The sequence below is a fragment of the Symphalangus syndactylus genome, chromosome 8, assembly GCF_028878055.3.
Source record: "Symphalangus syndactylus isolate Jambi chromosome 8, NHGRI_mSymSyn1-v2.1_pri, whole genome shotgun sequence".
NCBI classification, from domain to species: Eukaryota; Metazoa; Chordata; class Mammalia; order Primates; family Hylobatidae; genus Symphalangus; species Symphalangus syndactylus.
The window spans coordinates 92344304-92370207 of NC_072430.2; the positions used below are offsets into that span (position 1 = coordinate 92344304).

Sequence of the window (25904 nt, forward strand, 5' to 3'; positions counted from 1 at the left end):
CTAATTGTAAATTCATTTATTAAAGAAACAAAGGCTTTTTTTTCCCTTTTCAAAAAGATTTGCTCCTGTTCATAGCTCCTACCCACTAAGCACTCAGAACACAGAAGAGCCCTATAAGCATGCTATGTGCAGCACAAGAGAACTTTTCTGGATGGAAGAATTGCTATATTAGTTTCCACTGTCTCTATATTAGATGTAAGGAAAAGAAAGCCACCCCAGTCCTTGCACAGTGAGCCATGCAGAATATGCACTAGATGCCTGCAAGTCATAAACTGGAATATGAGACCCTCCATCATCAAGTATAGCCAGTGTTTCTGGGTTTACTTCTCTCTATTCCTCACCTTCTCTCTAGCTGTGCATCATTGTTTCATTTTCTAGTTCCTTGCTTTTTTCAATGTTGGCTTTCCCTTCTCTTCCTACTTATACCTTTTCTTCATCCAACACCCTATCATCAAAGTCACCACTCTCTACAACTCACCACTCCTCCAAGATTTTGCTTTCAAACCTTTCTGTGAAAACTTTTTGATTTTCTCAAGCCATATATAAATCATTGCAACTTCATTGCACTAGGCTTACACATTTTTTATTTAATCTTTTCTACATCTTAATGGAGCAGGCAGTAAATATTAAATGAAATATCACATGTAAAAATGCATGGCAATGGCTGAAGCTTAGTGGGCATTCAGTAAACATTGTTAATATGATGATGATGTCTTAATCCATCTCTTATTCTCTGCCTAACATAGTGTTCTGTACATGGCTGATCCTCAGTAGATATTTATAGGCTATGTTATAGAAACACATATCTTGTCCAGAGACTCAAAGGTGAAAAAGTAATCTTTTAAAAATTTTATTATTTCAAAGTTTCTTTTCCCCCCAAGTGGTTGATATGTACTTTCAGTCAAATTGACTTTTTCTGTCCTTTTCTGAAGCAATGAAAGCAGAATATTTAGCTGTTGAGAGAAAGGTAGGGTAACTAGTAAAATATATTAGTTAATACATTATTACCCTATTACAAGTGATTATAACTCATTGATTTATTTTCTAAACACTCCATTTAACATTGAATTGATGAAATTTTAACAATTATAGGAGGCCTTCCCTGGGGAAAGGAAGAAAATTTTTCCTATTTATAAATTCTCCTTATGAACAATTTTTCTTGTGTATACCCTTAGAGATACCTTAAGAATTTCACAACCAGATATAAAATATGGTTTACTCTTTTTGGAGAGTTATTAAGAAAAGATAGTTATGGCCTGGGAAAAGAAAAAGTAGTAGAATAATGCATAATAAGTACTGATTTTCAAAGGCTTGATACAGATTAATAAAAGTGAAACAAAGCAAACCTTGTCCTCAAAATTATATTATTGTAGTATCTATAAGTGCCCAAACCAGCTCGGTCGGTGTCTCACGCATCCGTGTGAAGAGACCACCAAACAGGCTTTGTGTGAGCAACATGGCTGTTTATTTAACCTGGGTGCAGGTGGGCTGAGTCCAAAAAAGGAGTCAGCAAAGGGTGGTGGGATTATCATTAGTTGTTATAGGTTTTGGGATAGGCGGTGGAGTTAGGAGCAATGTTTTGCGGGAAGGGGGTGGATCTCACAAAGTACATTCTCAAGGGTGGGGAGAATTACAAAGAACCTTCTTAAGAGTGGGGGAGATTACAAAGAAACTTCTTGAGGGTGGGGGAGATTACAAAGTACATTGATCAGTTAGGGTGGGACAGAAACAAATCACAAAGGTGGAATGTCATCAGTTAAGGCAATTTTCACTTCTTTTGTGGATCTTCAGTTGCTTCAGGCCATCTGGATGTATACGTGCAGGTCACAGGGGATATGATGGCTTAGCTTGGGCTCAGAGGCCTGACATTCAGGGAGACCCTAACCCAGTGGTGCTAGAGGAATTAAAGACACACACACAGAAATATAGAGGTGTGGAGTGGGAAATTAGGGGTCTCACAGCCTTCAGAGCTGAGAGCCTCGAACAGAGATTTACCCATGTATTTACTGACAGTAAGCCAGTGATAAGCACTGTTTCTATAGATTATAGGTTAACTAAAAGCATTTCTTATGGGAAATAAAGGGATGGGCTGAAATAAAGTAATGGGTTTGACTAGTTATCTGCAGCAGGAGCATGTCCTTAAGGCGTAGATCACTCATGCTATTGTTTGTGGTTTAAGAACACCTTTCAGCGGTTTTCCACCCTGGGTGGGCCAGGTGTTCCTTGCCTTCATTCCGGTAAACCCACAACCTTCCAGCGTGGGCGTCATGGCCATCACAAACATGTCACAGTGCTGCAGAGATTTTGTTTATGGCCAGTTTTGGGGGGCCTATTCCCAACATACAAGGATGGAGGTAAGATGCCTTTTAGAGGAACCAAAACAAATAAGATGAGACTAAGGAAAGCAAGAGTCAGCTAGTATAAAAGGAAGAAATTAATCAAAACCTATTTGGATATGGAGGCAGAATTCAGCATTTTCTAAGGCAACACTAGAAAACCATGAAACATTTGGGTGGAGGAAAGTGAAACAAAATGTATTTTTATTGTTTTCACAAAATACATTTTAATATGCATATCTGTAGCAAAGTCAAACACTATTACAAACATCTCATTCAAATTAAAGAGTAGGGAAAATCTAAAAATTATTTTTAAGAAAGTAAGGGATAGTAGTAAATAAATATTCAGATTACTATTTTTGCTATATAAGATATGTAAAATATTGTTGCTATTGTCTGTATTTTATGTGACAACTATATTGTTTTATTTTAATGGAGGTAAAAATACACAGAATATGTACATACAGGTCACTCCAGATCTTTGTCTCTAGCACATTTTCCAAAAGAGTATGAAGATCCTTGACCAAAATTCTTCTAACCAGAAGGCATTCTGTTTATTTATTTTTTTATTTTTTATTTTTATTTTTTGAGAAAGAGTCTCACTCTGTCTCCCAGGCTGGAGTGCAGTGGTGTTATCTCAGCTCACTGCAACCTCTGCCTCCAGGGTTCAAGCTATTATCCTGCCTCAGCCTCCCCAGTAGCTGGGATTATAGGCGTGAGCCACCACACCCAGCTAATTTTTGTTTTGTTTTGTTTTTTAGTAGAGGCAGTTTCACCATGTCAGCCAGGCTGGTCGGTCTCAAACTCTGACCTCAGGTGATCCATCTGCCTTGGCCTCCCAAAGTGCTGAGAATACAGGCATGAGCCACGGCACCCAGCTCACCAGGGGGCATTTTAAAGACCCTATCCTCAAGTATAGGGAGGAACTATCACCTAGGATTGAACAGAATTGAAAACAAAATTTTTTTCTGAGAAAATGCAATTTAATTTTTACAGTTAGTATTTAAATAAAATAGAAAATGATGCCATTGTTGTTGTGACAACTCAAGAAGTCTACAAATTGTCACATGTATCTACTTATTATTTTATCAGTTTTAGCTTCTCCTTTTTTTCTATTTCTGAGTGTAAAAACAACAGTATCTTTTTTTTTTTTTTTTTTTTTTTTGAGACGGAGTCTCGCTCTGTCGCCCAGGCTGGAGTGCAGTGGCACAATCTCGGCTCACTGCAAGCTCCGCCTCCCGGGTTCACGCCATTCTCCTGCCTCAGCCTCTCCGAGTAGCTGGGACTACAGGCGCCTGCCACCACGCCCGGCTAATTTTTTGTATTTTTTTAGTAGAGACGGGGTTTCACCGTGGTCTTGATCTCCTGACCTCGTGATCCGCCCGCCTCGGCCTCCCAAAGTGCTGGGATTACAAGCGTGAGCCACCGCGCCCGGCCAAAACAACAGTATCTTTAAGATCATACAATGTCTTCCTCTTAACATTTATGACATCATTTGAAATAATATTATGCAAACTCAACAGCTTTCTCCTAAATGCTATTAGCTTTATCCTAAGTCATTTCTTTGCTATCATATAAATGTAATTTTTCAGCTGCTAAAATAATACTTTGTCATCTTATTTAGAAGGTTAAAAAATGAAGAATGAGCAGACAAAATTGTAGGAGGCATTATACCTTAGTAAGTATAACTAAGTGGCTGGATTTACCTATGTAACTATAGGTTCAAAGATATCCCTAGCATTCATAATTCAAATTTTCTACTCACAGTTTTAGAGTTTGCTAATTTACTTTGAGTGCCTTTATTAGTTAATAACATCTAAAGTTTAGTGAACTCTTACTGTATGTCAAACATTTTGTCTGCATTATCTCATTTAATCCTCACAATTCCCCAAGAATTACTCTCACTATTTAAAAAGTAATAAAACTATAATAAAAAGGAGAGTTACTTTGCCAATGTCATACAGACAGGAAGCTGGGGAACTAGATTCTGAGCCCAGGTCTGTCTGATGACAGAATTACGGAATTCAGAATCCATGTTCCTCTATACTCTCTAGAATTTCTCTAGAGTCTTTCATTCCCAAGCGACAATAATCTAAACCAGCTTTTAAAAAGGAAGAATGGGAAGAGTGTTACTGGCTCAGGAAACCAAATCAAAGAGATGGTAAAATTTATCTCAAAGGCAAGTAGATTTTGTGCCTGAAGCAATGCCAGAACTTTCTGTCCCTTATCTATGACTCAATCAGATATTCCATTCTTTCCTACAGATGAAATTTTTCCCTTCAGGGGATCACCAATGGATACACTGGTAGGAAATGGTTGTGGTTTATTTTAAATATCACCAAAGAAATGAACACTTTCTCAGGAAAGTAGAAAATTGGATTAGAGGAGAAAACAGTATTAGGTGGAACCAGTCATTTTGAACATCAAAAAGAGGCCCAGAGGGTAGTATAGAGGCAACCTAGGTGACAAAAGTCACCTAGTTAATACCTGAGTTAATACATGGGTACTGGAACCTCCTAACTATGTAATGTTAGCAAACGACTTGGCTTCACTTAAGTATCAATTATTTTGTTATCTGAAAGTGGTACTGTAAGAACTAAAATAATTAATGCATAAAATATAACCTTAGCAACAATCTACGGAGTTTGGATGAACACGAGGATACTGAAGAAAGGCTAATAATTTGATGCATATTTAAACAGATAATCTTTAAACATTTATTTAGCCTTTATTGAATTGTTGAATCGGGATAGGGTAAGCATTGTGGGCCACTTCAAGTTCAAATTCAAAAATCTGGATTTATTGCATGCCTTAAAATAGCACATTACTAGGTTATTGAAATTGTCTTTCAATTTTGTTCACTTCTAGACTAGAACATTAATATAGAATGTGATCTGAGAGACCAAAGTAGACATCCCTTTGCCAACTAAGACAGACCCTAAAGTTAAGGAAATAGGGTTCAGGGCTCCGCTGCCATGGCAACTTGCTAAATATCTATGGCTACAAGAGAGACCACACTCTTGCTAAACACTTTAACAATAGGAGCTATCAGACAAATTGTCAGACCCTTCCTAACTAATTTAGAACCCAGGCCACTACAACTCTGACTGGGCAGAGGACCAGTCTTACAAACATTCTTTCCTGATAAGCAACTGCAGACCTCAAGCCAGTTTTGACCAGCTTATAAAATTGCGCACAAACTGTCTTTGTGTCCTATAGTTCACCTTCTGATGTAAATAACCAAATTCTGCCTCATTTTAATGCTAAAATCCCACCCCAAAGTAAACACAAGATGTATGTTACCTATACATTTATCCATTTGTGCATGTGCTCAACTCTCCTCAGAACATGTGTAGATTTCCACTAAACCTGATGAATATATATTCTATTTTGTAATACAGACCCTGTGAGGCATAAAAGCCAACTTACCCTTTCCCTTTTTGAAGACAGAGCACCTTCAGTTCACACCAGAGACTGTCTCTCCCTAGTTTGCAAATTGATATCACCAATAAAACCCCCATTTCTACTATTTAGCCATCTGGTAGTCTTTTGGGTGACAGGAGTTAAATTTTTTTATCCCTAAGGAAAAAAACTACAAAATGCATTGTTTGTTTTCAGAATGTCAGCTGCCTGCAATTGCTAAGTTTCTGTCACTGTCAGCTGGCTGTTTTCAGAATTAGTGGCAAAAAGTAAAGCTGTAATATGTAATTTTTGTATCACTTAAATATTCAATTAATAAAGTTCAGCATTGTGAGATGTGTTTTTGTTATTATTTCCAATTAAGCAACTTGTCTACAATTTAGAAGGAGCAGGTCGGTGTTACATTTTGCTAGCTACATGAGGATGTCTGTGTCAGAGGCATGTGAACCAGAGCAACTCCATCTTGAATAGGAGCTGGGTAAAATGAGGCTGAGACCTATTGGGCTGCATTCCCAGATGGTTAAGGCATTCTAACTTACAGGATAAGATAGGAGGCCAGCACAAGACATAGGTCATAAAGACCTTGCTGATAAGCAGGTTGCAGTAAAGAAGCTGGCATTACATCACCAAAACTAAGATGGCCACAACAGTGACCTGTGGTCGTCCTCACTGCTATACACTCACTAGCACCATGACAGTTTACAAATGCCATAGCAATGTCAGGAAGTTACCCCATATGGTCTAGAAAGGGGAAGCATGAATAATCCACCCTTTGTTTAGCATATCATCAGGAAATAACCATAAAAATGAGCAACCAGCAGCCCTTGGGTCTGCTCTGTCTATGGAGGAGCCATTCTCTTATTTCTTTACTTTCTTAATAAACTTGCTTTCACTCTAAGGACTTGCCCCGAATTCTTTCTTGTGTGAGTTCCAAGAACCCTCTCTTGGGGTCTGGATCAGGACCCCTTTCCTGTAACATCTTTCTGGTGGCCACAGAAGGGACTACAGTGTGGAAATCCCCAGTAAGTAGTGGAGTACTATAACATCTTTCTGGTGACCACAAAAGCAACCACAGTGTGGAAACTCCTGACTCAAAGTCTAACTTTGGGTAAATGTGGGGTATGGTAACATCTTTCTGGTGAACCACAGAAGGGACGATACTGAAGAGACCCCTGGCCCAAAGCAAAATCATCTGCATGCACCAATTGGCTGACTTTGGGTAAGTGGGGTGCATATACTAGGGTAAAGGATGGGCTTGGGTTAGAGTCCCAACGTAGGGGAGTTAGAGTCTCTCTTAAGACAGAGTGGGTTAAAGGCCCCTCTTAAAAAAAACAAGGAAACTTGACCAGCCTTGGATTAGAGACCCAATTTAGGAGGGTTAGAGTCCCTTCTAAGATCTAGGGGGTTAGAGGTCCCTCTCAGTAAAGTCCCTCTGGGCTAAGAATGGGTTTGGCACTCTGGGGCGTTAACTGCTATTCTCTTTGGATCAATCTGCCTTGCACTCTTTGCTGATGGCTATAGGTGACAGGATTAGGCATGTACAGGATCATGGGACATTCTGCTCCCCCAAAAGGAGAAACTTGTGTGTGATGGGACTGCTGAAAAAAATCCCTTCGCAACAGCAGCCACCTGAACTTTTCAGTGCCGTTGCAATGGGTGGGTCTTTGGACTCCTGGAGTGCCTCACCTTTTGGACTCCCCACTTTGGACTCCCTGAGCACTTAGGCTTTTGGACTCCCTGAGTGCCTCACCTTCCCCACCCTGCCTCAGGCGATGCTTTCACCCACCCCCCACTCTCTCTCTCTTTCTCTCTCTCTCTTTCTCTGTGCAAACTGGTTGAAGAGTAAAATTAACAGTTTATCTCCTACAAAGTTTTAATTAATTGGAAAAAAGGACTTATGAGGCTAGTCCTAAGCTGTAGCAATTTTGATGTGCCTTGTGTGTCTTTCTGTGTGTGTTCTATAATGGAGAAGGATATCTTAGGATAGAACACAGGCTTAGGACACCTGTAAGCCCACTTTTCAAGACAGCCCAGCAAACCCGTCAGTTACAAACTCTGCTGCAAGTCACTGAAAAATACTGGATGAGGTTTCCCTCTTTTTTTGTATGTCCTTGGGAGCTTGACCTTGTAACCAAGTGGCAGTACTTTCTCTTGGTCTCTGCCATCACAAAGGCATTCCAGGTTCAGGGTTCAATTTCCTGCTTAGAGGATGAGTCCTTTTTCTTCTGTCTTTCTGTGTATTTATATGTGTTGTGTGTGTTATATAAAAGAGCTTTAATTGGTTTAAAAATTCTAAGAGCTTAAATAAGATATTTTGCCAGAAAAGTAAAAAGCATAATGCCTTTTATTTAGTTCATGTGACTTTAGTAATCTTTAGGAAATAAAAACAGCTTTAAAGATTATTGGTAAAATGTAAACATTTGGTCTAAATTATGCAGGTCAGATAGTAAGTTTCCTAATGCTTTAAGTTCATAAACTGTTTCTTTGACTTTTGAAAATTTTTCAATTTACCTTCTTTAGAGACATTAGATTCTAGATAAGGCCTGGGGACATGTGGAGTTAGCCACACTCCCTAGCTATGCTGGAGTCAGCCCTTACCTGCACTTCTGCCTGGTGTGTCCTAGGCTAGGCCCCACACCTAGTACATAATTAGAATCCTGAACTTACCAAGGTTTTCAGCAATAGTTAAGTCACTAAGGGTTAACAGTATACCATGTATTTGAGACTACTGAAGAAACAGTTCTACATGCAAGGTGTGTAAGGAAAGTAGAATATACTTTTGGTGAAAGATTATAAGAAGGCATGGGAATGTGAATTTTTCTTGCCTACATTAAAGGGTTAAAGGATTATTTTAATTTAGGATAAAGCTGAAGGCTTAAGCAAATGGTGGAAGGTTTGTGAAAAATTAATTGTAAAAGAGTTTCTGTGTGTAAACATATTGACTAAAGTTAAAGGGGTATTATACAGTTTTTCTGTAAATTATACATTGAAATAAAAGCACAACAGGTTTTTCTGAGAGTAAAAACTTGCTTATAATCCACTCTTTAATAAAAATTTGTAAAGGAAAGGGCTATAAAAAGTTTATCAAAATCTTACCTTATGGTCAAACTAATTAAGATTAAATACATTTGTCTCTAAGATTTTATTAAAAATTTGGTTTGACATCAATAATGCACTAATGCAACAGTGGCATTTGGCTTACTTGGTATAAAAGTTATACAGGAATCATTGTCAAATATGAAATGGCATTTGGCTTTTTTTGAGCTGTATTTGTATAAACGTATTATTGGTATATGTTTCAAAATTATGGGAAACTCCTACAATTTTGATATGACTTAGCATATGTTATTAACAATTGTTACATAAAATCATTGTACGATAAGAGATAACCAAATTTTCTTCTCAATTGTGTCTTTGACTGTGGCTGCCCTAAAACATTTTGTCAGCCACAGACAATTGTTGTCTTGTTTTGGTCCTCTTTAGAAGGTGGTTTTTAATCAACTATAGAATTCTATCAGGTGTTCTTAAATGCAGGTTTCTGGTAACTTTGGAGATTATAACATCAGAATAAATGAAAAAAACATTAAGGATTCTCATGGAGAGCTAAAATATCCATGAATATCAAACAGAACAGTAGTTAACTGCATGGCATAAACTAAGTAAGTCTGAAGTAATCTTTGTGATTTTGCTTTAAACATTTCTGATCCTGGGTGGGTGCGGTGGCTCATGCCTGTAATCCTAGCAGTTTGGGAGGCTGAGACGGGTGGGTCATGAGGTCAGGAGATCAAGACCATCCTGGCTAACACGGTGAAACCCTGCCTCTACTAAAAATACAAAAAAAATTAGCCAGGCATGGTGGCAGGCACCTGTAGTTCCAGCTACTCGGGAAGCTGAGGCAGGGGAATGGCATGAACCCAGGAGGCAAAGCTTGCAGTGAGCTGGGATTGTGCCACTGCACTCCAGCCTGGGTGACAGAGCAAGACTCTGTCTCAAAAACAAAACAAAACAAAACAAAACAAAAACCCATTTCTGATACTTTGTTTTGTTTTTCAGAGTCATGGAAACTTCTATTTTAAGCTATTTACAGCTTTTAACAACTGAGTAACGTATACTTCTGTGAACAAAATTTGAAGCATATTTGTTTCTCTCTAGCTGATTTCTCCAAAATTTGGAAACTATTTGTGAGTATTCTTAATTTATGACAATATAGTTATTTGCATAAGTGCAATAAGCATCTGTTTGCTGTGATAACAGGACACCATTGAAAAAAACTGGATATTTTACCAAGGCTTTGACTGGAATGGTGTGGTTTCCTTTAAGGAATCAGACTTCACTTGTAAAACCAATGAAAGCCCTTTGGAGAACTGGCCTCATACCTTGCCTACACAATCCCTGTACAGGGCTTCTGACCTGTGATAAGTAAAGAATGTCACTTTCTAACAGGTCTAGGAGCCCCAAGTTATCTTGGTACCCCAAGGGGAGAGGAATTTTCCCAACTCATAGGTATTTGAGGGTACAACCCCATGGCAGGGCTCAGCTCTAAAAAAAAGTCTCATCTAAGATTCCTTCTATGGAACAGAGTTCCATCAAAGCCAATTTCAAAAAAGCTTATGTAAAAAATAATGATTCTTGCTGCACTTTTACAAATAATCAGGCCAAGTATAATAAAACAAATCTGTCCTATCATGATTTGTCGTTAGTAAAAATGGGAAATTGGGGAGAGGAATTATGTTTCAAAAACTATGATACACTTTTTATTAAATTCTAGACTCATCAGTTGTTTTTAAGTTTGTTTTTGCAATTTAGGCTAACCCTGTTTGTTCCTGTGAACCAACCAATGATTTCTGGCTGCTATTCAAAAGAAACAAGAGGGATAAGTGATGTAACAATCTGGATCAATATTCTAATCTTGGGCATATTGGAATCAGCTAGCAGCCTCATATCAGCTTAGTTCCAACAGTTGTTCAGTTCATGGAAAGCCTTCTAATCTAGTTTACTTGGAATAATTTTACTTATTTTGTTTACTCTTGTGGAATATACTGCTGTTGTACTCTTTGTGTAGGAAGGCAGGACAAGCTTACTGAATGTTTTCTAAAACTGAACACTTATTAATCTTCCAGATATTATCTTTCATCTGAACTGGGAGTTCTGAATGGCCCTCACCATACCAATGCTTTCTGACTGAGCTCCCCTCTACCCTGAAAATAAGAGACCCTAATAGTTAGGCAGGAATATCATTGCCCCTATTCAGCCTGAAGTAGTTACAGAAGATGGAGCTTTGTCCCTCTGCAACCCTTAGGATTAACAGTTCTCTTATAAAAGTGGTGGGGGAAGGGTGAGTGGGGGAAGGGGGCATAGTGGCTCCTGCCTGTAATCCCAGGAGTTTGGGAGGCTGGGGGATAGGATCACCTGAGGTCAGGAGTTCAAGACCAGCCTGACCAACATGATGAAACTCCATCTCTACTAAAAATACAAAAATTATCCAGGTGCAGTGGCAGGTGCTTGTTATCCCAGCTACTTGGGAGGCTGAGGCAGGTGAATCACTTGAACCTGGGAGGTGGAGGTTACAGTGGGCCGAGATCTTGCCATTGTACTCCAGCCTGGGCAATAAGAGCTAAAGGCCATCTCAAAAATAAATAAATAAATAAATAAATAAATAAATAAATAAATAAAAGAAAGGGAGGGGGGAAATCTCAGAGGCATATGAACCAGAGCAACTCCATCTTAAATAGGAGCTGGGTAAAATAAGGCTGAGACCTACTGGGCTGCATTCCCAGATGATTAAGGCATTCTAACTTACAGGATGAGACAGGAGGCCAGCACAAGACATAGGTCGTAAAGCCCTTGCTGATAAACAGGTTGCAGTAAAGAAGCCAGCATTATACTACCAAAACTAAGATGGCCACAAGAGTAACCTTTGGTTGTCCTCACTGCTACACTCTCACCACCACCATGACAGTTTACAAATGCCATAGCAATATCAGGAAGCTACCCTATGTGGTCTAGAAAGGAGAGCCATACCCTATAACTAAAGAGGAGTTGCCCTATATAGTCTAGAAAGGGGATGATATGTTTAGCATATCATCAGGAAATAACCATAAAAATGAGCAACCAGCAACTCTTGGGGCTGCTCTGTCTATGGAGAAGCCATTCTTTTATTTCTTTACTTTCTTAATAAACTTATTTTCACTTTACTCTATGGACTCACCCTGAATTCTTTTTTGTGTGAATTCCAAGAACCCTCTCTTGGGGTCTGGATTAGGACCCCTTTCCTCTAACATGTGGAGAAAGAGTATGGACATTTGAGTAAACTGAAACCATAATCCCATTTTTTTCCCAATCATTTTGATTGCCCTTCTTAAGATTGATAATCTATGCATTTACCTGGCTGATTCACCTCTAACTCTAGTTCTGTCTACTTTGTGGGAGGAAGTAGGTGAAATAATTCATGTAAAGATTTTAACACTGTAACTGTAACAGGTCTGTTGCCCGATGCACAAGGCAAGTAAATACGCAATACAACAGAGAAACAGGTTTAATCATAGGGCCACCAAATGAGGAGATGGGAGGAAACCTTAAATCCATCTTCCTAAGGAGTTTGGGGCTGGGGGGTTTTCAAGGTTTTAGAGGGCAAACGTATAGAGATTGTTGATTGATCCAAGACTGCTAGGTGAAGCAATGGGACAGGGAGATGAAGAAACTGTAGTATGCTGATTCTGTTTCTTGGTAGGGGTCTTTAAACCAGTTGGCACCAGCTATTTCACTGGAATTTGGAATCTGAAAAACATCTTAAACAATTCTTAAACAAAAGACACATGATTTTAATGTCAGAAGTCCTACCTATATTAAAGAAAAACCTTATGATTCTAAAGTCAGAAATCCCATCTACAGAAACAAAGGGAATGCAAATGTCAGTATCTAGTGCTACGTGACTTTTGGTTACAGGAAGTGGGTCAAAGGGAAGCCTGATAAATGCTTAATTATATTTCTTTCAAGAATTCTCATTAATTAACCCTGCAAGGTGATTTCAACACAGTGTTTGCTCCATAAATAGTAATCATTTTTACTTGTATTTATCCATGTTTACCCATAAATATTAACTATGTATAATATGGATATTTGAGGAGTGATGAAGAGGCAAGTAAGGAAGAATTCAGGAAGAGGCTTGTGAGAGGGATAAGAACAAATTAGACTTCTTTGCAGTTTTGCCTGTTTTGTGGTGGCAGTCAACATGATCCACAAAACAAGTTGCATCAGACTTCCACTGCTCCAAGTTTTCAATAAAAGCCATCATTCTAAAATGCATATAAGATCATGATAATCCTGAACTGGTTACCTTTAGCCAACAGAATAAAATCTGAATGGCTCAGAAAGGCATCTATTGAACCTGAATTAATCTACAGATTTAATGCACTCCTAATTAAAATCTCAGCAGAGCTTTTCTGGGAGCTTGATGGGTTGATTTAAAACATATATTGAAGAACAAAAAGGCCACAAAAAGTGGAAAAAATTAAGAAGAATAGAAAAATAGGAATATTAACCTGCCGTAGCCAAAATGTTGTGTTCCCATACATTCATTTGTGGAAATTCTAACCCCAAAGGTGATATTGTTAAGAAGTGGGGCCTTTGGGAGGTGATTGGATTAGTGCCTTCACAAAAGAAGCGTGAGGGAGCTTGTTTACCCCTTTCACTGTGTGAGGATACTGCCAAGAAAGCACTATTCTATAAATGAGGAAATGAGCTCTCATCAGAAAAGAAATATGCTGGTGTCTGTGATCTTGAACTTCCCGGTCTCCAAAATGAGAAATAAATTTCTGTTGCTTGTAAACCACTCAGTTTATGATGTTTTGCTATAACATCTTGATAAACCAAGACATTACGAAATCACAAAAAAAATTATTTTAAAGCTCTAGTATTTAAAATGGTTATCATTATAACCATACCATTTTAAATACTACATTGCCGGGATAGACAAGCGATTAATGAAACAGAATACAGATATTTGATAATTGACATTTTAACAAAAGTAAAATGATGAACGATTTTATAAATAGTGCTAGAAAAATCAGTAATTCATATGAAACAAAATGATCTTATTTTTCTATGTTATTTTATATACAAAAATAAATTCCAAGTGAGTAAATATCTTAATATAAAAATCAACTTTTATCACTTCTGGAAGTAAGGGTAATAGCCTATATTTAGGATTCCAGGTCAAACGAATTTATTAAACAAACATAAAATATGTAATCTCCAATAAAAAGATGGATAACTTTGACTACATTAGAATTTAAAACTTTACTACTAAAAGTGACCTTATAAAATGTGAAAAGGGAAGTCTAACAATTACTAATATTTGGAAAATATGAAGGTTACCTACAAATCAATAAGATAAAGAGAAAATCTAATTAAAACAAAGACAACAATCAAAAAGGCTAGGAACAGGCAAACTGCAAATCAAGTAGCTAACAAGCAGATGAAAAGCTGCTCAATCTCTCTAGTAATTAGAGAAATAAAAAATAAAACCACAATAAAATGTGATTTCATATTCCTCAAACTGGGAAACATTTTTTAAAAATGTCTCATATTGCAAAGAAAGTGAAGAAATAATTATCCTCATTCATTGCTGAAGGAAATATACGTTTCCCCCGGAAAGAAATTTTGCAATATCTCGTAAGTTGGAGGTGTACGTGACCTAAGAGTCAAACTTTCACTCCTAGGAATGTATCCTAGAGAAATTCTCACATTTTTTGCATAAGATATATGTATGAGAATGATTTTTTAAATCATTGTATGATATGTAAGATATTATTATGTAGCACCCATTCTACAGTATTTTACCTATAGTAACTCTTTTCAGCTTCACAATAACCCTCTCAAGTAGATCCTAATTTTATCCTCATTTACAGATGAAGAAATTGAGATAAAAAAGAGGAAGAAATTTGCCATGTTCATAGAGCTGATAAGTAGTGAAACAGATTTAAAGCAGATAGTCTGGTCCCAGAGTCCATCCTCCTCACCCATATGTTATAACAGCTCATATGCCTAAAGGGAAAAATTTAGAAACATGTTAAATGTCCATCAACAAAGAACTAAATAAGTATAGGCATATAACAGAAAATTTCACAGTTTCATCTATCAACAAGGGCAAACTGGGTGTGGTGACTCATGTCTGTAATCCCAGTATTTTGGGTGGATGAAGTGAGAAGATTGCCTGAGGCCAGAAGTTTGAGACCAGCCTGGACAATATACTCAGACCTTCCTCTTACTATAGAAAAAAAAGAAAAATAGCTGGGAGGGATGGCATGCCCCTGTAGTCTCAGCTATTCAGGAGGCTAAAGCAGGAGGATTGATTGGGTTCAGGAGTTCAGGACTGCAGTTATCTATAACACTGCCACTGCACTCCAGCCTGAGTAACAGAGTGAGACTCCAGACTCCATCTCAAAAACAACAACGACAACAAACAAACAAAAACACCAGAAAAACCTTGAAAAAAAAAGTTACAGATCAGTATGTCAATTTGACATCATTTATACATTTTTATACATTTATACACCATTTAAAAATAAATAAATTATTTTTAGATATATATAATAAAGTGAATATGTTATATATAAGAATAATAAATATCAAATTCTGGTTAACAGAAGACATAATTTGAAGATACCAATTATACATCAATAAAGCTGGAGGAAAAAATAAATCAAAGAAATTAGTTTGACACCAGAAAGAAAAAAAAAAAAAAATTAATGAAGGAAATGGGGCCAGGGAGGAGTATAGAAGAAATTTCAAATATATCTTAAGGTTAAAAAGAAAGAATTTGAAGAAAGTCTGGCATAACATTAATGTTTATTAAAATTATGAGATACTCAAATGTTTCTTAAATTATTTTGCATAATTTCCTGTACGTATATTTTATAATGATACTATTACTTGTAAAAATCATAAAAGAAACTCAACTTGGCACTCACTGTGCAACTTTCTCCCATTTCCTTGTTGCTCTAGATTTGTGAAGCAGGTTGACATGGTCTTTCCAGGGAGGAAATCTCATCTTCTCCCAAATCCTACTATCTTATTCCTAACAGTGTTTTCCATGTGGGCTCCTAAGGTTGTGACTCATCACATTGTGAGCTCTACTCTCCTTGCAATGGCTGCTAGATCCAAAGTGGCATCTAATCTTGGTCACATGTGGTGCCAGCCCAGCTCTCCCTACCCCTGCCATTCTTGACTCTGATTCCTATCCCAGTGATCATGATGAGTTTCCTTGGGGAGTGTCTACTGTCCTTTGTCCTTTTAAGGAAGGCCCAGCTCAAACTAAAAGAGTGATTATAATAAAACTCAACCATAAAAGACAATTATTCCTATACCCGTTTTCCTTCAAGTCTCCTCAGGTATTATGCTAATTTTTCTCTATTCTTTTCAGAAGACTTTGAACATTTCCTGACAAGAAGATTAAAGAGACAGCTTTTATAAGGAAAAAATAGCAACTACAAAATCATCATCCTAAATTCATATCACTAAGAAAAAGACATGTAAGTGCTTCTTCTCCGAAAAAGTATGGTCCGCTTTACGATGACCCACTGTCCATTCCAAAACTGAGAAGGTATTGACAGCTTTTTAAAATATATATTATATATATATTTTTTATATATATATATTTTTTATATATATATATTATATATATATTTTATATATATATATTTTATATATATATATATATACACACATACACACACACACACACACATATATATATATATTTTTTAAGACAGGGTCTCACTTATTGCCCAGGGTAAAGTGCAGCAGCACAATCACAGCTCACTGCAGCCTCAACCTCTGGTGTTCCAGTGATCCTCCCACCTCAGCCTTCCTAGTAGCTCAGACCACAGGTGTGCACCGCTACACCCAGCTAATTTTTATCTTTTGTACAGACAGGGTCTCCCCATGTTGCCCAGGCTGTTCTCGACCTCTTGGGCTCAAGCGATCCTCCAGCAGTGGCCTCCCAAAGTGCTGGGATTACAGGCATAAGCCACGGCACCTGGCCTGACAGCTTTTAAGTAGTAGTACTGATTGCTTAGTTTCTGACTAATCAGGTTCCCACCAGTATGATTCATCCATATTTTAGAAAACCTGAGTGTGGGTATGATGATATTCTGTCTCTACCTTTCAAGTCATCTGCAATTTTAAAGAGATAATTTTTATTATTTTATAGAGTCATTTTTACACAAATTTATACTTTAAGGGAAAGGAATTATGTTCGCACAGCTCAATTTCAGGCATCATTGAGCAGGTGGGAGATCTGCCCCCTTTTTCTGTTTTTGTTTAATTAAGGCTTTGACTTTACTTATGTCTCCATGTAAGACACTCTTTTACTCATGCATTTTATTTCACATAACTAATTCAAATTCTTTCATTTCAACATATATCATTTCTACCTAATTAATATTTATATCCATATAGGAAATAAGTATTTAATATTTGTCTGTTGTAATTTTTTTAAAAAAATCGATTCGTCTCTTTATACAATACTATCTAAAATGCAAAACGGTATTGGTTTAATAAGCTCTCACACCATTTCATAGAAAATTACCTTTATTATTCCTGTCTTTCTGTATTGGGATAGAATTTCAAAAGGTAAAATAATATTGTTTTTATGATGATAATGTTATCATAAAATAAGTAACCTAACATTTTAAAAGCATTTATTATTTCAGATGTTTTTCCCTCTTACATGATACAGATTTATTCTATATAATTAAGTCTACAATAATTAATCATACAAGAAGATAAACTGTGCACATTTATTTTTGAGAAGGCAAAAGGGAGCCTCATCTGTGGTGTCCTACACAGTTTAGTGTCTTTTCAGAAACATTTCAAATTCCTTTGGGCCTGTGACACACTTTATTTTACTAACAAAAAAGGCAAGGCAAACAAACTCCCTCCAACCATTTTTTAAAATAAAATTGTAAGACTCATGCACAGAATGTTTTTGGCAGAAGTCAAAACTTTATCATTCTCCCAACAAACTTCTTGAGAGCTTCTTTAATGATTGTGATATAGGCTCTGCCACATACCTGGCGATAAGATGTGTTTGGCAGATAATATCAGGATATCATCTGAGTGTATGGCTATTTATGTTAGAAGTGCTTGTACCTAAGAATCATATGGTTTTATTACAGAAACATCAATGTTTAGCAAGCTCTAGATATAGCTATGATTTAATAATGATTATCTTTAATTGATGCAGTAAACAGTTGTCAAATGCCTGCTATATGTCAGGGAATAAGAGCTAAGGAAACAAAACTAATAACATTACTTTCTTGACTGAAGGAATCTCAGTTTCATGAAGAAATAAATATGAATAAACAAGAACAAAAAAGAATAATATTACACTTAATGAGGTGGACAAAATTTTATTTGCCACAATGCCTCTATGGTAGAGTGTATTATTATGCATAAATACTGTCCTTTCTGTTTGAAGAAATCATAGCTTCCTTAACGTATTGATGCCATATGTGCCTGCATGACTTGATTAACTTATGAGACATGAGGTTAAGTGATACATATCACATAGGCCAACATGGAGTTTATCATTCTACTTTCCTTTTTCCAAGGAAAAAGGAAAAAAAGAAATTGACTATTAGCGTTTCTGCTAGAAGCAGCAATATCTTCCTGAATCTTCGAGTAAAAAATACTTAGATTCATAGCTGACCTGGGTTGAACATGTAAGGTGAGTGAGGACTAAACTTTTGTTAATAAGCCTCTGAGACTTAGGGATTATTTGTTACTTGATATGGTTTGGCTGTGTCCCTTACCCAACTCTCATCTTGAATTCCCGCAGGTTGTGGGAGGGACCCAGTGGGAGGTAATTGAATCTTGGGGGCAGGTCTTTCCCATGCTTTCTGTTCTTGCGATAGTGAATATGTCTCACGAGATTTGATGGTTTTAAAAAGGGGAGGTTCCGTACGCAAGCTCTCTTCTCTTGTCTGCTGCCATATGAGATCTGCCTTTCACCTTCTACCGTGATTGTGAGGCCTGCCTGGCTATGTGGAACTGTAAGTCCAATAAAATTCTTTCTTTTATAAATTGCCCATTCTCAGGTATGTCTTTACCAGCAGCATGAAAACAGACTAATACGTTGCTGCAGCATAACCTATCCTATCTGGACTGATACAGTCCCTTGGAGTTGCATAGCACATGTTTTAACAAAATGCTCCAATAAGCCCGTGTGAAGTAAGGTTGGAGCCTCTGAAGTCATAGATGAAACTTCACTAAGAGGACTATGCCACTCCAGTTGAGATTCAAGGAATTCATTTGCTGTTAGTAAGATGGACCAATACTATTAGAATTAGGGGTAGAAAGGAGAGGTAGTAGAAGATAAGAAAAAAAACACATAAACAAAAAACTACAGAAAGCAAAAAACTGCCTAAATATGAGACCGCTGTGGGAGCAGGTGGAGAATATCGGGGCTAGTGATCTGAGTTTTTACAGGCCTCGACATTAGCTTAGGTACCACTATATAGTACTAAATTGTTAAGCACTAGGCTACTAGCATTAAATTACTCTATGACATATTTCTCTCCTAGAGTGAGACACAAAATAGATGTGGAAAACAAACAGAAAAATACCCAGAGCAAGGTACGAGCTTCCCGTGTCTGACTAGCTCTACTTGCCCACATAATTATCACATCCCTGCCCATTGACTGATTCCTGTGATTTGTGTTGGCAAGCTGGCTTGCTTGAAGTTTATGGATTGGTTTGCATCCATTTAGAGATCAAGGAACATAAAACATAATCAAATATATGACACCATATAAATATATACATTTTGGTAGAACTACTTTGGCATAAGGCCTAGACATGTTTTTAGGTTCCAACAATTGCACAGTTGGAGTTTCCAAACAATTGTAAAATACAGCCAGAATTTTTTTTTTTTTTTTTTTTTTTTTTTTTTGAGATGGAGTCTCGCTCTGTCACCCAGGCTGGAGTGCAGTGGTGCGATCTCTTCTCACTGCATCCTCTGCCTCCCGGGTTCAAGCAGTTCTCTTGCCTCAGCCTCCCGAGTAATTGGGACTGCAGTCGCATACTGCCACACCTGGCTAATTTTTTGTATTTTAGTAGAGACGGGGTTTCACCATGTTGCCCAGGCTGATCTCGAACTCCTGAGCTCAGGCAATCCACCTGCCTTGGCCTCCCAAAGTAAGTATAGCCAGAATTTAATGCTATTGCAATGGAGGGATAGAGAACTACCTCCAATATATGTATTTCAATGTAGCTCTTTAGAGATAGTGCTATGTGTTTATTTATTTTCTATCTTTTTAGTAACTTTAGTGGTTGAAAGTTTGGGATGAAAAATGGAAGGTCAGCAATAATAACAGATGGTGCTGTCTGCAAATAGTGCAGGACAGTAACTAGTCAAATATCACAGACAACATTTCTTCAATCATTCCACAGAATATGTGAAACGTAAACTGTTCCTGGCACTGAGCTGAGCTTAATTTTTGGTCTCTGTGAACCATGTTAGAGCTCCCAGTCTTATGGAATAGCAAAATATTTAAATTCACAATGCAGAGAAGGCCTTTTTCTTCTCATTGAGAACAAACCAGTCTAGAACCGATGACTTAATATTTATACCAAACCACCATGCCTTTATAGATTTCATCACTTAGTATGTGGATCATATAGAAACTCATTAAGATTTTTTTCTATTTATGCTTTCTGTCAGTAAGATAATAATGTGGATAATTTGATATTTGAATTTATCTGATCAAAAGTTCATCACAAAATTATCTCAGCATTTTATATTATCTCAAGCACACCATTTATTTGCTCTTTGATTTTATTTCAGAAGTATTGCTTTTGATCATATCTGAAGCATGTATAATTCCAATCCAAGTAAATTCTAATTTATGTGGTTCATTTCACAATCTTTAGAAACTTAACTACAAATAGTAAAATGGTTCAATGTCTGTAACTTTTTTGATTATATTAATTAACTTTAAATTCTATAGATTTTTAAATGAAAGATTTTTAAGGAAAAAAATCTGTAGAAACAGGAGGAAGAAGAACATGAAAGCACAAATAAAATCACAAAATATTTTTAGATACAGACAACTCTTGATTGCTCAGAAAATTAACTAGTTTCAGATATTCTGAAAGAGCTGGTTAGAGAGTGGGAGGGTGTTAAGGAATCAAGCAGGTGATATTTCTCAGTTTAAAGTCAGTAATTTAGAGTTTAAGCTTTAATGTCCCCTTTCCTACCTCCTATAAGGGTTGCTAATCAAGGATGATTACCCAGATTATAAAGCTTTTTCCTGGGGAGATAAATGAACAGAAGAAGGACACAGCTGCAAAACCAGGATGAGCAATGCTTCTCAGACTTTACTGTGCCCACTAATCACACAGGGATTTTGTTAGAATGCAAATTCTGAGTAAGCAGATATGGAGCTGGGCCTAAGATTCTGCGTTTCTAACAAGCTCCCACCTGATACCTACGCAACTGATTCTTGCATCACACTTTTTTGAGTATCAAGATTGGACTTAGTTCTAATGATGTTTTATCTATGACTTACTCATTATTGCAGTTAATTGAGTATCCACTCGATTTTTTCTTGCATTAGCAGAATTGTTTATTTATAGGTGATAAAATGATAAAAATAATACATATCTCTTTACTTATGTTACTAATCTATTATTTTGTTTAAATGGAGTAGAAGTCGGAAGAATGAAATTGAGTCAAAGGTATTTTTTCAAATAACCATTTTAGAAAAATTAGGCAGCAGAAAGAAATAAAATAAACATCTCTTTATCCAAATGATAGCTTGTTTTTAATTTGGCCATATAACATTTTTATTTAAAATATCTAAAATAATTTATATAATAGTCAGTTTGGTCCTATCTAGCTAGTTGGCTTAGAGCAATTTAAATTTTATGTCTCCACCTGTAAAATAAATAAATTGAAAAAAATTAGTTGGATTGCCTTAAAATTCTGAAATTGTATGAGGACTTTTTTATACTTAGCACTAACATAAGTTAACATTGATCAGTGAATCTAGTAAAAGTTTGACCTCAAGTCCTAAAAAATCAAGTGTGAAACAATATAGAAATCTGATATCTTACTGAGAAACAAAAATAGGATAACAGGCTTGAATGCCAGCTCTTTTCCTTCTTGACTGAGGAACTCTGTTTTGCTTCAGTGTCTCATTCAATAAAAAGGGGAAGGAAAACTGAAAATGTGTTGATTAAATTCTTTAAATTGCTGATGACCTTACAAGGCTGAAAATGAGAAGCAACACAGCATGGAAGATTTTTGCTTTTTTTTTTTTTCCTTTTTGTACACCTCTGATAGAAGCCTCAGATAAAAGTAAAACTCCCAAAATTCAATGTCATTTGTAAATTAATCCTGACAACTACAGAGGGTGAATAAGAACTGTCAGGTTTTATACTACTATAGTAGTCAAAGCCAACTACAATGCTCTTCTAAAAGAAAGGAGGTATTCTTAATAGAAACATCAATTTTGAACTTTATTATTAAGGCAATATTTAGGGTTAAAAAGTAATTTACTAGTATTGTTTGGAATTTACCTTTGGAATTTAAAGTATTTGAGAAAAATCACGTGTAGTAAACCCACTTCTGCTTCTGGCTAAAATGAAGTAATATGGACAAGATGTAACTTCATGACTGAAAAGAAATTTTTTTTTTTTTTTTTTTTTTTTTTTGAGACGGAGTCTGGCTCTGTCCCCCAGGCTGGAGTGCAGTGGCGCGATCTCGGCTCACTGCAAGCTCCGCCTCCCGGGTTCACGCCATTCTCTTGCCTCAGCCTCCCGAGTAGCTGGGACTACAGGCACCCGCCAACACGCCCGGCTAATTTTTTGTATTTTTAGTAGAGACGGGGTTTCACCGTGTTAGCCAGGATGGTCTCGATCTCCTGACCTCGTGATCCGCCCGCCTCGGCCTCCCAAAGTGCTGGGATTACAGGCTTGAGCCACCGCGCCCGGCCCATGAAAAGAAAATTTTAAGAATCATACAAATATTATGGGTTTTTAAGACATTGGAGATCTAGCAACTAAAGACAGTGATCTTTGAGAGACAGGAAACAAATGAGATGAGGCTGATAATTGCCCTACCTTACTACCTGGAAAGACTCATTGGGCCTCGATGCCAGGACAGGAAACACAGGAAGGACTTAATGATCTCCCTGATATGAGCAAACTAAATTGGGAGTCTAGGGAGGTAAAGGTGGCTAGAGTTTTCAGGGCTGGGTATGTGACAGGAATGAGCTTCATAGAAAGAAGCTTTAGAGCCTTGGCCTACTTAAGTTCTCTGCTGAGTACTGATTAGTATATCCATGTGAGGAAACTACCCAAGGCCAAGAAAAGAGCCACCCAAAAGGATTAGAAGGAATAAACCCGGGAGTTAACACAAAGCCAGGAATAGTTACTTTTACCAAAAGCCAGAGTGGAAAATTTACTAATTAATGGTGAATTAGCTACACTGCTAAAAAAGGTTTTAAATCACTGGTAGAGCAAAATTAAGCCTAGAATAAATGTTTCTTTGATAAAGGCTAACAAGCCTTAAAAGCAAGAGACGAATGACCAAATGGTTTCTAAATGATGTAACTGTTTCCCAGAAAAAGAGTTCAAGAATATTTATAGGAATAGGTAGATATCCAACATCTAATAAGGTAAAATGCATAATGTCCGGCATCCAATCTGTTCTGCAAGGAGCCATGAAAATATGACTCATAATGAGGAAAACAAATAAATCAATATAAACCAATCCAGAAATGACTCAGATAATGGAATTAGCAGACAAGAACTTGAAAACTGAATTATAAGTGTATTACATGTGTACAAGAAACAAGAGAGAAGATTGAACACATTAAATAGAGATAAAAAGATATTAAAAATACAAAAGACAGAATCCTCAATCTTAAAACTTTAATATCTAAGATTTAAAATACTGATTTAGAATTACCAGTAGATTAGACACAGCAGACAAAGAGACTTTTGTGCTTGAATACACAACAATACAAACTATCCAAAATGAAACACTCAGAGAAAAGTCTTTTAAAAAAAAAAAAAAAAGAGCACAACTTCAGTGAGTTGTAGTACATTTCAAGTGGTCTAATATACATGTAATCAGAGCCTTCAAAGGAAAGGAGTAAAACAAAAATTATTTGAAGACATAATGACCAACTCTTTTCCAAATTTGATGAAAATTGTAAGCCCACAAATCCAAGATTCTCAACAAATTTTCAAGCATAAGAAACATGAAGCAAACTACATCAAACTATATCATAATCAAATTGTTTAAAACCAGTGATAAAGAGGAAATCTCAAAAACAGTAAAAGAAAAAGGACACATTGCATTAAAAGGAACAAAAATAAAGATGACAGCAAAATTCTCACTGGAAACAATGCAAGCCAAAAGACATTAGATCAACATCTTTTAACGGATGTTGTTACAAGGAAAAAAAAACTGTCAATCTACAACTCTATGCTCAAGAGAAAATATGTTTCAAAAATGAAGGCAAAGACACAAAGACATTTTTAGACATATAACTGACAAAAACTTTATTACCATCAGTCAAAAGATATGTTGAAGCAAGTCCTTCAGACAGAGAAAATGATACCATATGGAAATTGGATCTATGCAACTGAATGATGAGAACTGAAATGTAACTATGTGGGTAAATAAAAGGACTTAAAAATAATTTAAAATGTTTAAAAGGCATTTGACTGTTTAAAGCAAAAATGATAATGTATAGTTGGGTTTATAACATATGTAGAATTAAAAAGTATAACAAGATCAAAAAGTTTAAAGGGGAAGTGGAGGCATCCTGTTGTAAGGTTCTTACACAGAAATTGATATCTTATTTGGGGTAGACTATAATAGATGTGCATACTATTAAACAGTACAGCAACAGTCAAGAAAACAAGAGTAATAACTAATAAGAAAAAAATAGAAAATCAAATTGTAAAAAAAGCACTCAACCCAACAGAAGATGGGAAATGAGAAAAGGGCAAAAAAAGAAAAGATAGCACAAACAGAAAACAAATAATAAGATGGTAGATTAAAATACAATCATATCAATAATCATATTAAATATTAATGATCAAAAAACTCAAAAAGGCAGAGATTATTGAGTAAATTTTAAAAAGCAAGAACACACTGTATATGGTCTACTAAAAAAACCCTTTCAGTATAAATAAACAAATATATTAAAAACAAAAAGATGGAAAAGGGCATGGCATCTTAACACTAATCCAAGGAAGATATAGTGTCTATATTAATATCAGACACAGGAGGATTCAGAGGAAAAATATTACCAGGGATAAAAAGCACCACTTCATTATAATAACAGGGTCAATTCATTGAGAGGTTATAACAATCCTAAATGTTTATGTACTTATCAATAGAGCTTCAAAACACCTGGAGCAAAAATTAATAGAACTTTAAGGAGAAATATACAAATCCACAAATATAGTTGGAGATTTTAATACCACTCTCTCCATGATTGATAGAAAGTAAATAAAAAAGTAAGGATGTAGAAGTTTCTAAAAGGTGATCAACCAACTGATCTTATTTAAATTTTTAGAATACTCAACAATAGAGTGAGTAGAGTACAAAAATACATTATTTGATGACAATTATATCAAATTATTAATAGAAAAATCAATAGTGAGAAAATATGTGGAAAATATTCAATATCTGAAAATACGCACATAACCACATTTATTTGTAAATATTAATATCACATTTATAAAAACTCATATGTGAAAGAGGAAATCATAAAGGGAATTTTAGAATGTATTTTGAATTGAATGAAAATGAAATGCCAAATATCAAGTGTAAAATAAGCTATAAAACTTCTAGAAGAAAAAACACAAATCCTTGTGATTAGAGTTTTCAACCTTGGCACTATTGACATTTGGGACTAGACAATTCTTTTGCATGGGGTGGGGCAGGGTGGAGAGGGAGTGTGTGCACACGCATGTATGTAGGGGGTGAACTTTTCTGTGTGTTGCAGGATGTTTAACATTTTCTCTTGCCTCTACCCTACATGCCAGTAGCAATCCCCCACTGACACTAATTGTGGTGACCAAAAATGTTTCCAGACTTTGCCAAATTTCCACTGGGGGAAT

At 36.3% G+C, this 25904-nt stretch overlaps 1 protein-coding gene across 2 annotated transcripts in view; it reads left to right on the top strand.

The window, feature by feature from the left end:
- The window catches only part of GULP1 (GULP PTB domain containing engulfment adaptor 1), a 1103064-nt gene that overhangs the window by 722372 nt on the left and 354788 nt on the right, over positions 1 to 25904 (top strand). The window contains exon 1 of one of the 2 annotated variants that reach the window (XM_063645627.1): positions 16206 to 16288. The exons of the other annotated variant lie outside the window; for it this stretch is intronic. The gene's annotated coding sequence lies outside the window, so the exon portion shown is untranslated. Of the gene's footprint in view, positions 1 to 16205; positions 16289 to 25904 lie in introns of those variants that run through there. 2 annotated transcript variants of the gene reach the window in all.